General features: G+C 36.6%; 1 protein-coding gene across 2 annotated transcripts in view; it reads left to right on the top strand.

Annotated features, from left to right (window-relative positions):
• The first annotated feature begins 677 nt into the window (after positions 1-677).
• CCHR7.PART0H3orf18 (chromosome chr7.part0 C3orf18 homolog) overlaps positions 678-13980 on the top strand; it is a 491892-nt gene continuing 478589 nt past the window's right edge. For both annotated transcript variants that reach the window (XM_044077916.1, XM_044077917.1), the window contains exon 1: positions 678-1074. The gene's annotated coding sequence lies outside the window, so the exon portion shown is untranslated. The remainder of the gene's footprint in view (positions 1075-13980) is intronic.

Here is a 13980-nt window from a genome sequence, read left to right as displayed (position 1 = left end):
ATTCTGTACCTTAATTAAAATTCTTCATGCACCATTTCATCTAATTGCCTTTGCAGTTATAAATAACTGTATGCAGTTAAGTTATGCCCCTTTGCAGGTAAACTGTTTTACCAATAGTTATCTATTTGTCACTTACATCTGTGATAAAGTAGGCATGAGAACATTTTTAGACAATAAAAAAAACAATTACCAATATTCAGAACAAAAACATGTCTAGTATGATCAAGGCTGGAGCGTGTTTAACTCATGCAAAATTATACTTTAGTTAGGTGTTTTTCTATTTTAATACATGTGCATGTCTTGTATATAAATATGTCTGTGCTTGTCTATCATTAGTTTTAAGATAACGAAAACTTGAATTTCATTTTCCAAATTATTTATTTTCTTTTTTCTTTTGTAGTACCGATGATTCAAATCAGAAATAGAGAAACATGTAAAGCTTTCACTGAAGATATCTGCAACTATAGCATTAAAACCATCCCTTTCCCTTGGGACTATCAGTGTGGTTACCCGGATACAGATGGAATGAACAGCTTACACAAGTACCGTCAGCATCTGTTCTCTGTATAAATCAGCAGCATCTTTAGTTCCTGATATAACTGACAACTTGTTGGGCCAATGAACAAAGAAGAGTTCTTGGCATCTTACCAACTACAACACGTTACTGAAAAAGATAGGTGGAACTGGGATAGCTAAGCTAGCCTGCACAACAGGGAAGCCTGGGAGCTGCTATTAGCATCTCAGAAATATTATACTAGACAGATTTTTTTTATGCAGGCTTTTCTTTATCTGATATAACTAAATCCATATACTAATATTATTTGTTTAATTTTGAGCTGTAAACAATTAGTTATTTATACATTTATCATTGAGTCTATATAGTTGTTATAAAACAAACATCATTATTTCAACTTATTTTTTGTTTTGTTATACATTCTGGAAGTGCAAACTAATTTTAATGATCTGTAAGACTGGAATGGTGTCACCGCCCCATAACAAAGAACCTGCTTGAGCTTGGCATCTGTCAGAGACAAAACCGAGCATCTCGACAACTTTCAACATGCAAAGGACTGCGTAAGTTCTGATGTCACTGCTGTTATTAGGAGGTGGGAAAATGCCAGTTTAGTAGCAGGGCAACTGTAGTAACTGATGCTGAACATACTATGTTTGAAAAGTAAAATGATTATTATTGTTACATCACAGTGCAGTATGATTTTCTGGATGTTGTGATAGCTCAGAAGGTTAAAGCAGCAAACAGCAAAATTAATAATACAGTCTCTACCCTCAATTCATGTCAGTAACCCTTGTATTATGTAATTGTCAGAAAGATGTTTAGTCATACTGGTTTTTACAGGTTATCAATGGTAACACATCAATGAAAGAAGCATTTAGTGAGACCTACTTGTTAAAAGGAAATAAAAATGAATAGCTGAAGAATTTCTTACTTGTCAACACTCAAGAAATGGTTAAATATTTACTAGTGTTAGCTATAATAAATAGAAACAAAGACATATAAATGGATGTTTTTAGAAAGCAACATGTGGTGCTTTTCACTAAGAAAAAAGCTATTAAGTCCAGTATATAACTTGAACTTTAATTTATGATAAAGCTGGCCTTATTTTAAACTGAAATAGAAAATCCTTTGGTAGTGCTGTATCAATTCTAATGTACTCATTCAAATGACTGCACTGACACATGTAATTTCAGTCTTGCTAGAATTGCGTGTATGAATAGCAAAACTCACATTGGGTACTGGTGATCTTGTTTGCAGCAACCCTGCCGTGTACTCGTTAGGTATGGAAAATAAAAACAGCTTACGGCTCTTGAGTTTCTTAAAATCCAATAAGTGCAGAAGTATTTGTTTTCTGAAGCAACCTCCTGTAAAATGCTAATTTCTTATGCAGCAGTGCTTTATCTTTTGTTTGGAGGGATACAGGTTATCCTTAGCATATCTGTGTGCATTTCAGTAAGAAACCGGTTCTCTCATCACATGCTGTATAAATGAAAAATGCATCAAAATGAATAGCCGTTCTAACTGAAAAATAGAGAATGACTAATCAAGCAGATACATTTCTCAAAAGGCATTTCTTTTTCCCCCACTGCCCTTTTATTTGTATATCGGTTTTCAACAAAGTATGTCAGACAACATTTCATGACAATAGTATAAACAGTACAAACTGTCCTGTACCCAGTCATAACACATGATGTAATAGTTTAATAAAACCAAACTTGGACTCAGGATATCAGCTAGACAGAATATTCTCTGCTGAAAAAAATTAAAAACAAAGCTGATATTTTTTAGGAAGAGCTTGTGTTAATAAACTGTAGCTTCTCAGAAGCATCTCATTTATTTCATTTCACCCTGTCATTCACATCTAAAGAATTATCACAGATGCACTTTTTTTCAGATTCCACTTGGTTATTGTGTCATTTTGAAAAAAAAGTAGAACTAATCCTAGAGACATATATAGCAATCTGTTTATCTCAAGTAGTAACTGTACAAAATTCTTTGGATGTTCACACACCTACATATGTATTTTGATATTGATAATTTATTTAATTACCATATATAGTACTTTGCCATTGTAGTAACTTGCTATATATAATCCACTACAAATTTATATAACATTTTGAAAACATTTTTATCTTGCTTTTTTTTAAACAAGAAACATCTTTATTAAATTATCACTTATGACACAGGCAATCATACATTTATATAAATGAAAAGAAACCATGCTGACACATTTTCATTTGCAAACATTATACATAATTTATAATCTATCTAGTTATTGTCAGTCAATCATTACATAGCTCATTCAAATCCTGCCTTCTTTTAAACCTCATTCCTCCTCCAAAATGTTATTCTGCATGTATTGTTACCAAAATTCCCATTTTTTCATTGTAATTTGCTCCTACCTTTTTTTGGCTGTTCCCATAAGGGGTCACCACAGCAGATCATCTGTTTCCATTTCTTCCTGGCCTCTGCATCCTGCTCTGTCACACCACCCACCTGCATATCCTCTCTTACCACATCAATAAACCTTATCTTAGGCCTTCCTCTTTTCCTCTTACCTAGGAGGTCCATCCTTAGCATCCTTTTCCCAATATACCCAGCATCCCTCCTCAGCACATGTCCAAACCAATGCAATCTCACCTCTCTGGCTTTGTCTCCAAACCGTCCAACCTGAGCTGACCCTCTAATATACTGATTCCTAATCCTGTCTATCCTCATCATACCCAGTGCAAATCTTAACATCTTTAACTCTACCACCTCCAGCTCTGACTCCTGCTTTTTTGTCAATGCCAATGTCTCCACTCATGTAACATAGCTGATCTCACTACCCTCTTTTAGACCTTCCCTTTCACTCTTACTGGTACCCGTCTGTCACAAGTCACTCTTGACACTCTTCTCCACCCACTCCACCCTGCCTGTACTCTCTCCTTCACCTCTATTCCACACTCACCATTACTCTGAACTGTTGATCCCAAGTATTTAAACTCATCCATCTTTGCCAACTCTACTCCCTGCCTCCTCACCATTCCTCTGTCCTCCCTCTCATTCACACACATATATTCTGTCTTAGTCCTATTGACCTTCATTCCCCTCCTCTCTAGAGCATATCTCCACCTCTCCAGGGTCTCTTCAACTTGTTCCCTACTCTCACTACAGATCACAATGTCATCCGCAAACATCATACTCTACGGGGACTCCTGTCTGATCTTGTCTGTTAACCTATTCATCACCATTGCAAGTAAGAAAGGGCTCAGAGCTGATCCTTGATGTAATCCCACCTCCACCTTAAATGCATCCATAACTCCTAGCACAGACCACACCACTGTCACACTACCCTGGTACATATCCTATACTACTCTTACGTATGTCTCTGCCACTCCTGACTTCCTCATACAATACCACAACTCCTCTCTAGGCACCCTGTCATATGCTTTCTCTAAGTCTACAAAGCCACAATGCAACTCCTTCTGACCTTCTCTAAACTTCTCCATCAACACTCTCAGAGCAAACATCACATCTGTAGTGCTGTTTCCCAGCACAAAACCATACTGCTGCTCAGTAATCATCACCACCCTTCTTAACCTAGCTTCCACTACTATTTCCCATAACTTCATGCCGTGACTGATCAGTTTTATCCCTCTGTAGTTAGTGCAGCTTTTCACATCACCCTTATTCTTAAAATTCAGTAGCAAAACACTTCTTCTCCACTCCTCAGGCATCCTCTCACTTTCCAAGATTTCATTAACTAATCTGGTTAAAAACTCCACTGCCATCTCTCCTAAACACCTCCATGCTTCCACAGGTATGTCATCTGGACCAACAGCCTTTTCATTCTTCATCCTCTTCATGGCTGTCCTTACTTCCTCCTTGCTAATCCATTGCACTTCCTGATTCACTATCCCAACATCATCCAACCTTCTTTCTCTCTCATTCTCTTCATTCATCACCCCCTGTAAGTACTCTTTAAATCACTTATAAGTATGTTTCCCCTATTATCCTTTATCACCCTTACCTGCTGCACATCTTTCCCAGCTTGGTCTCTCTGTCTAGCCAATCAGTACAGGTCCTTTTCTCCTCCCTTAGTGTCCAACCTTTCATACAACTCTCCATATGCCTTATTCTTAGCCTTTGCCACCTCTCTCTTTGTCATATGCCTCATCTCCTTAAAATCCTGTCTCTTCATCTCTCTGACAATCCCACTTCTTCTTTGCCAACCTCTTTCTCTGTATACTCTCCTGTACTTCCTCGTTCCACCACCAGGTCTCCTTGTTCTCCTTTTTCTGTCCAAATGTCACACCAAGCACCTTTCTAGCTGTCTCTCTTACCAGCTCTGCTGTAGTTATTCTCTTTCCCTTTTCTAAATATCCCAATTCCAGTTACTTTATCTCTGTTATATTTTCACTACTTCTAATACAGTTAGTTTAGACTTTGATTTCTATTTTCTAGTATATTGCTTTTTTTGGCAGCCACCATAATTACATTCAGCAAGGCCTTACTATGTCTAGGCAATTCCAATTCTGTATCATAGCTCAAAAGAATCATTTTCTTAGTTATTTGCTTACCCAATATTTATGATAGAGTAGTCTGCAGGGAATTTGTAAAGTCTGCCAAGTCATTACACTTGCCCCAATTATTTTTGAAAAGTTGTGTGAGTCTGAGTTTAGGACTTTGTTGCAAAAGAATCCTGGTAAGAGAATCAATAATCTTTCAGATACAGAGTTTAAACTTTTAAGAAAATTAAGTTGTGATCAAAGACTAAGGGTAATGAAACCCGACAAAGGTGGGGGGTTGTAATTATGAATAATGCTGATTATTTAAGCAAGATGTATGAGTTTCTTTATTACTGTAATTTTTACAAGGAAACATCTTTGAATTTTGTTCATATTTTGTATGCTAAGATTGAATGGTTACTTAAGGATGCATTACTATCAGATAACGGAAGATGCATTTTGTCGAATGCGTCTTGGTCAAACTTGAAATGCCAAAAAGGCAAAATGACGAAGCGGCATATAAGCGAATTCTTTCCCTGGGAAAGAAGTAGCTTGGCCGCTTCGTCACGTTGTCATTTTTGGCACTGTAGTGCGATTTCAGAGTTGGTATATTTAAATAGGGGGGGTGGGGGGCTGAAGCCACCCACTTTATGCAATGTTTTAATGTCTTTTTTTTTTTTTTGGGAACAGCGATTAATCGCTGTTCTGGTTGTTCAATGTCTTGTGAATTTGAACTTTAGAGTATGATAAAACAATGTTCGATCATTTGATCATTCATTGTTATAATATAGACCCTTAAGGACATGGTAGACCAGGGCCAAATAACCCACGAGGAATGGAATATTTTTTGGAGGTTAAGTTTCCTATGATACCATCTATTTTTGGTCTACCCAAGATCCACAAAGACATAAGGGATCCCCCCACAAGACCTATTGTGGAATCATCACCCTTGCTAAATTTATTGATTGAAAACTAAAAAATGCATTGGATGACTATGCCCATATTTGTTGGGACTTCTGGGATTTTCTCAGGAAATTGAGGAAAGTGATATTTGGGAATGATTTAATTTTTTGTACGGTGGATGTGGTAAACCTCTTCAATATGATACCACATGATATTGGCCTGAGTTGGTTTCATAATTTCCTTGTACGTCAATAATAATGAGGTTAACACCTTGAATAACTTAATGGAAATAAATAGTGTTAAAAAACTATTTTGTGTATATAGGGGTCATTACTTTCAACAAAAGAAGGGTATAGCTATGAGGTCAGCATGTGCCCCCATTTTTGCTAATATAATTATGTTACAGTGGAGAAGAAATATGTATTTGAGCATTTCAACCCACCACCCTGGTAACTGTACATCTATTTTTTGGATGATGTATTCATTGTGTGGAATAGGTTGGTGGGGAATTTAATATTTTTGTTGATTACCTAAATCAAACTACGTCCTTCCTTAGGTTTACCTCAAAATGTAGTTATTCTGATATTACTTATTTGGTTGTCGACATTTGCAAATTTTTTTTAATAGGAGACTGGTTAGTAATATGTATAGAAAGTCTACCTACTCAAACAGTCGTCTGCACTATGATTGTTGTCATCCTGAACATCAAAAAAAAGGGGGGGGTTATAAAGAGACAATTTGTGCAAATTACTAGAATGGTTACAGAAGATAATACTTTTCAGTTGGAGGCCACATTTCTGACTGACATGTTTGTACCCCAAGGCTACCACCAGCTTTAGTACAAAATATTTTGGTGGAAGTCAACCAGAAAAGGTTGAATGGTTATTATGTGCCACTACTTAGAATTAAGGATGATGACAGATTGGGTTCTATGAAGAACAGAATGACTAATAATTAACAATTTTCTCTTTCTTTTATTACTACCTACACAGATGACAATGCTCATATTTTTGGGATCTTAAGAAAGTATTGGAACCTTTTCTCTTTTTATGAGAGGTTTGTTGAAACCTTAGGTAATGTACCCAAACTAATTTTTAGAAAAGGTAGATCATTTAAGCAGATTTTGGAAGCTGGTAACTGTAATATACCACAAAGCCTTAAAAACAAACTGAACAGCACTAAAATACAAAATAATAAAACAAACAACCATAAAAGCAAACTTTTATTACTTTAAATAACACAACATAAAAAATACAACCGGTAAGCACTTTCATTCCCTTCTTGGAACTTCATCAGACCTAGTTGCATAATTAACAATCCCATTTAAATACTTAATTGGCTTATATGTGACCCCAAAACTTAATGCATTAACCCTTTCCTTCTTAAAACTACCTTAAAGTTTTCCCTATCATTTAAACCTGGGTAAACACATGCATTAAGCTTTATCTACCAGCAATACTCTCTCCAGTCTAGTTCATTCTCTGCATCAAGCCTAAAATCATAATCATATACTTGGTCTACTACTGGGCAGCTCCGGTTTCCTCCCAAATATCCCAAAGATATGCTGTAGGTGGATTGGACACTCTAAATTGGCCCTAGGCATATGTGCGTGTGTGTGTGCCTTCTGTGGAAGGTTGGGCGCTGGGCTGACAACTCAACACTGTAAAAACTCCATTGCCAATTATGAGCAGACAAGTGATCTGCTGTGGTGACCCCTAATCGGGAAAAGCCGAAAGAAGAAGAAGAATACTTGGTCTACTATTAGAAACTTAAATAATGTCTTATTCTTTTTTTCTGAATGCTTTTGTTTTACATGTTTGCTAAGGTATTACTTACAGTACATCCACCTTATCTATGGCTCTTAAATGTTCATACACGCTCATAAAAAACTCTCTAATAGTTCTTCCTATATAAAATGCTGGGTACAACTCACATTGTGCAATATATACAACATACTTAGACATACAATTAAGTTGTTTATATAACCTAATTTCATAGTTTCTAGCTGCAGGCTTCTTTTATGTATTGGCATAATTTACAGTGTCTACATTTCATCATGCCCACATTCAAATTATCTGATGCAGACTGCTTAAAATTATTTTTCTTAAAAAACATTTTGAGACTCTTCCCTCTTTTCGAAACAAAAACAGGATTATCCCCAGTTATATTTTTTAATTCTTGAAACTCCATTAAGAACCTCTAATTATTCTTTATTATAGGCTCATAGGTTCATAGGTAGGTACTAGGCTATTGGCCCTAGGGCCTATACAAGCCTAGCCAAAAACGTACCCTGGCTTTCGCCATCCAAGAAAATTATTTTCCTGTGCCCCTGTCAAGCAGAACCACAGAAGTGATCCCTGGGGTGAATTTCCTCTTACCCATCCGATCATCAAGATTTTTCTTGAAGAGTGCTAATGAGGAGCTCTGTTTGACATAGATAGGTAGTCTGTTCCAGAGTATGGGAAGTCTCTGGGACAGGAATCTATCCCTCCAGCATGTTCTGTTTATTGTGGTGACAAGATTTAGGTCCCTAGAGCGTGTAGCTTGGAGGGATTGGGATTTCTTTAAGTAGAGCATGTCCAACAGCTCTGGGTTTGACATAGCTTTGTATGTTAGGCAGAGATCACCTCTGAGTAGACGATATGCGACGGAGTAAAGCTGGAGTTTTTTGAGACGATCTGCATAAGGCATCTGTTTGAGACCAGTAATCCTCTTTGTGAGGTATTTTTGTGGCCTTTCCAGTTGTTGTAGATTTCTTGTGAGGTACATACCAAAAGGGGCGTTGTACTCTATAATGGGTCTAATGAGTGATGAGTAGAGGGGCACAATGACCTCTTTTTTTCTGGATGAGAAAGCTTTTGTGATGAGGTGTGCCACATAGAAGGATTTCCTGACCACTATGGCGATGTGATTATCAAAGGAGAGACTACTGTCCACCTGTGTCCCAAGGTCTCTTATCACACTTTCGGTGTTAAGTAGACTACTGCCTATGTGGTAGTTCATGGGTACAGAGTTTTTACCAAAGGGGATGACAATGCACTTTTTGGCATTGAACTTGAGACCATGGCTTTGACATCAGGCATCTGTCTCACTGCGGCCCTTTTGTAGGATGTCCACATCATTAGGAGTTTAAATTATGGCTCCTAGTTTGCAGTCATCTGCAAATTTATTTAGCCAAAGACCTTCTGTGTTAGCCTGTACTTCAGAGAAGTAGATACCAAACAGGAGAGGACCCAGGACTGAACCCTGTGGTACTGCACTTGTCACTGGTCTGACATCTGATTTGGAGTCTGCTACTTTCACAGTGCGGGTTCTGTCAGTAAGCCAGTTGGCAACCCATCTTGTGACATAGGGATTTATGCCTAGTTTAGTGAGTTTATCTATAATTCCAGAGTGGTGGATGGTGTCGGACGCATTGGCAAGATCTAGATAGGCTTTGTGAACCACCTTACCCTCATCTGTGGGTTTGGTGACTACTTCAAAGAAGACTATCAGATTTAGGAGACATGATCTGCCTTTTACAAACCAGAACTGTGTGGGGTCCAGAGTTTGGAGATCTCCAATGTCTGTGTTTATGAGTTCCATGATCATACATTCCATGGCCTTGCAGACCAGGTTCCTCAGGCTAATGGGGCGGTAGTTCCCAGGGTCTGTTGTGCCCCCCCTTTGTGGAGTGGGATAACCATTGCGGTGCACCATTCAATGGGCACAAAGCCTGAGGTGAGGCTATGATTGAACATTGTACTTAGGTGGGGTGCCAGTTCATTCTGTAGTTCATGTAGAAGGCAGCCTGGGATATTGTCAGGTCCCATGGATGCTGTGTTCTTGGCTTTGGAGAGTGATGTTTTTACCTGTGCAGCCATGATTACAGGAACTTTGCATTCTTCTGGTATAAAGATGGGCCCTTTAGGGGGTGAGAGGGGGGAAAAGTTAGCACTGAACCTATCTGCCAGGATGTTGGCAATATCAGTTGGTTCTGTATATTTAGTGTCATTGTTCTGTAACTCAGGGCAGATCTGAGTGTTGCCATTGAGATTCTTGACATAGCTATAGAATGCTTTGTGGTTGTCTTTAGAATCAGTGGTGATTTTGTTTTCATAACTAGCTTTGGAGGATTTTATGAGGGATCTCAGCTTCTTACTGAGGCTGACCAGAGAGTTCCTCCAATCGTGGGATTTTACTCTTTTTTGCAACAGTTTCTTTCTTCTGTTGTAGAGTTTGGTTATGGCAGAAGACCACCAGATTGGCTTCCTTTTTTTGGAGGATAGCATCTTGGTTCTGTTAGGGATAGTATGATCCATGCACTCGTGTAAGTGCTTATAAAGTGCATTTGTGCAGGATTCAGTAGTCGTACCACTATTGTACATCTAGATGGGTATCATGAATTCTGCCACTTCTGTCTTAAGAAGCGTGAAGTTGGTTCTGGAGAAATTTATTTGCGGTTGTTTTCCTAATGGGATGTGGGAGCAGGATGTGGATGTCTAGGGTGATTAGCTTGTGGTAGGATCTGACCAACGAAGAACTGACCTCTGGTGTGGAACACTGGTCTCCCATGTTGGTGATGACTAGGTCTAGGATATTGCTGCCCCTAGTGGGGGTGTGGATAAGTTGATCCAAGGTGTTGGAATTGATGATTTCCAGAAAACGTTGAGCAAATGAATTGGTACATGAGTAGTTTTCCCAATTAATGGTAGGGTAGTTGAAATCACCCATTGTCCTTATTTTGTTTTCATTTACAGAATTCTCTAAAATACATGCAAGAAAATAATCTTTTTTGTTTAATAAAATCCTGTTATTTACAACTCAATCATTATTTTCTAATATATTTTCCCTTTCATTTTTAACTATCGTTGACCCATCTACTAAGCCCCTAGGATAACCCCTCTCATAAAACCTCTTTATAAATCTTCACATTCTTTGTCAAAGAATTCTGCATCATCTGTTAACCTACTTATCCTAGTAAACTTCCACTTTACTATATTTTTCTTAAGACTAAAACTATGCATACTATTAAAAGAGAGATAACTATCGCTTTGCACTTCCTTTTTAAAAATCTTCACTTTTAATAAAATGGCAGATTTATATACTTTTAAATTCAAAAAAGTAATATTCTCTGTTAAAAGTAAGCCTTAAATAATTAGTAGATTCATTGAAATACTTCATAAAGTCTCGAAGTTCATTTTTGGAACCATCCCAAATAAAAAATAAATCATCTATAAAACATTTGTACAATACTACATGCCTAGCAAAAACAGATTTAAATATAAATTAATTTTACCAGCCCATCATAAAAATATTGGAATAACTCGGGGCCATTGCCACCCCATTCATCTGTTTATATATCTCATTGTTAAACTGGAAGAAATTATATAATAAAATTACATCTAAAATCTCAGTAAACAATCTCACTTGTCTATTACTAAACAGGCCTGAGGTCCACAATTCCATATTGACCACTTCCAACCCTTCTTCATTGTGTATTACTGTATATAAGGAAGCTATATCTGGTGTAACTAACCACATAGTGTCCTCAAATTTAATACTCTTAATCATATTTTTAAAATCAAATGAGTCTTTAATAAAAGACCTCCCTTGTGAAACCCATTTTTGTAGAAATTTGTCTGCATAAATAGCCAAAGGTTCTATCTTATTGCCTTGGCTAGCCACTATTGAGCATTATCAGGACAATTTAATTTTATGTGGACCTTTGGAAGTCCAAAAAAACTTCTTAGTTTTGGCTTATCCACTTTAAAAAAGCTCCACTATACCTTGCTCAATTAAGTTGTCTAAAAACATGTTTTTATGCAGGCATCCACTACCCCATATGATTTTTTACAGTAGCCCAAGACACCTTTTATAATAGTTATCATTACTAAGAATCTTATTAATTTGTTCCACATAATGTGAAGTGTCCAAAACCACAATTGCATTCCCTTTGTCTGCTTTAGTGATATACAAATTATTGTTATTTTTCAAATCTAATAAAACCTCTTTTTTTCTTTGGTTAAGTTGTAAAAAATAGATTCACTTTTCACATTTAATAATTGTCTTGCACCATTTTCACAAGTAATTAAAAAAGCTTTCAACTCAGGCTGTAGGACTGGGTTTAATACACTAGGTCTTTTAAACAATGCTTTTCTACCTTCAATTACCTGTTTGTCTTCATCAGAAAATAAACATTTCAAATAAAGTTTTCTAACATATTTTCTCAGTGCATTTATTTTCTAAATCAAACCCGGCTTTGCTGATGGAACAAAAGTCGGTCCTTTCCCTAATACTGTTGTAGGAAAACAATTTAACAAAATATTTGACAAATTAACAACTTAAAAGAGTTTGTCATTCATTTTATTATTAAGCTGGTAACTATGACAATTTGTCCCCCTCTTCTAGAAAAATGGCACATTTAGATGTGGGTTTTGCAATTAATGCAAATATATAATGGTACAAAATGAGGTAAATGTGAATGGGGTGGCTGTTAAAACTAAGTTTTTTGCAACTGTAATTCAGTTGTTATTTACCTGGCCCTTTGCTTGCATTGCAAGTCTTTTATGTGGGCAAAATCCAGAGAAAATTTAAATAACATATTTATGAGCACATGCTTGCTATAAAAAAAAAAAATGAAATACGAACAATGCACTTGCAAAACATGCCCTTAATTATCCAGGGCATAATTTTGGATTTAAGGGGTTGGATATGGTTGTCAAAAATGTGAGGGGTGGACTGTGGAATGATTTAATTGAATTAAAAGAACTTAAATGGCAGATTAGATTGAATGCCTATGTTTACCCTGGTCTCAATGACAATCGGTCTATTATGGGTGCTTTAAAACTTTGTTCCTATGCTGTGTGACTTACATTTTGGGTCACTATTGGTGACTGAAGAGTTTGCTTTTATTTTTTGTATGCATTGTTGTTACTTATTATTTATATGCCTTGTAATACTTATCTGACTTTAAGAAAGTTATTTAAACCAGGTTAGATGTTGGTTGGTTGTTTTAATCATGTGGTGTTTTTTGGAGGGATGTTTAAATGGGAGTTGCCTTGTATTATTTAATTTCTGAGGAAGTCTTTATTTCATTCTGATGAAAGCGCTCACATTTATTTTTTAATTAAAATCATTATATTATTTTAATGCAGCAGTGGGTTTTTCCTTGTGTTCCAATTCATGGTGGTTGTATTTTTGTTTTGGTGACTAACTCATTACACTCCCAGAAGATATGTTCACAATTACCTCTTTCTTCCCCATTACACCTACAGCATTTGCTATCTACCTCAGAAAAAAATTCTTTGGAGTCTACCTGGGGTATAAAAATACCTATGAAAACACTTCCAAGCAAAGATCCTAAATCCTCTAGACTTTGTTGCATATTTGAGATATATATATATATATATATATATATATATATATATATATATATATATATATCTACTTCAGTAGATCGAACTTTTACAAGTTCGAACCACATATGGCCGAGACCATATGTTCGAACTTGTAAAAGTTCAAACACTGAAGTAGAAACACATAAAACAACAAAACACAAAACTAAACGTCTATAGCAGGGGGGCTATGCCCCCTGCACCCCCACACCCCCCTTACTTAAATATACCAACTCCGAGATCGCACTACATTGCGGAAATGGGAAATCTTCCCTTTCCGCATTGTACAGAGATCTCCATTCAGACCGAATGAACTTTTACAAGTTCAAACATATGGTCTCAGCCATATGTGGTTCAAACATGTAAACGTTCGATCTATTGAAGGACACACACACACACACACACACACACACACACACACACACACACACACACACACACACACACACACATATATATATATATATATATATATATATCCCATCATTTCTTTGTGAATTGCTTATCCAATCTCTCTTTCCAGTCTTTTCTAACCTCCTCTGATTAATTCTTATAGTTATCATGCAACATTTTATATGCCCTACTAATTATTCCTTTTTTAATAGTACCTTCTGTTCTAGATTCTACAAAAAACTCTACCAGTGCTGGTCTTTCATTTAGGATCTCCCTATTTCTTTCTCTTTGCATACACTCTTAT

This window comes from Protopterus annectens, chromosome 7.part0 (genome assembly GCF_019279795.1).
Source record: "Protopterus annectens isolate FY-2018-M chromosome 7.part0, PAN1.0, whole genome shotgun sequence".
NCBI lineage: Eukaryota > Metazoa > Chordata > Ceratodontiformes > Protopteridae > Protopterus > Protopterus annectens.
Note: the sequence above shows the minus strand (reverse complement) of the source record. Positions and strands in the feature narration are given on the sequence as shown.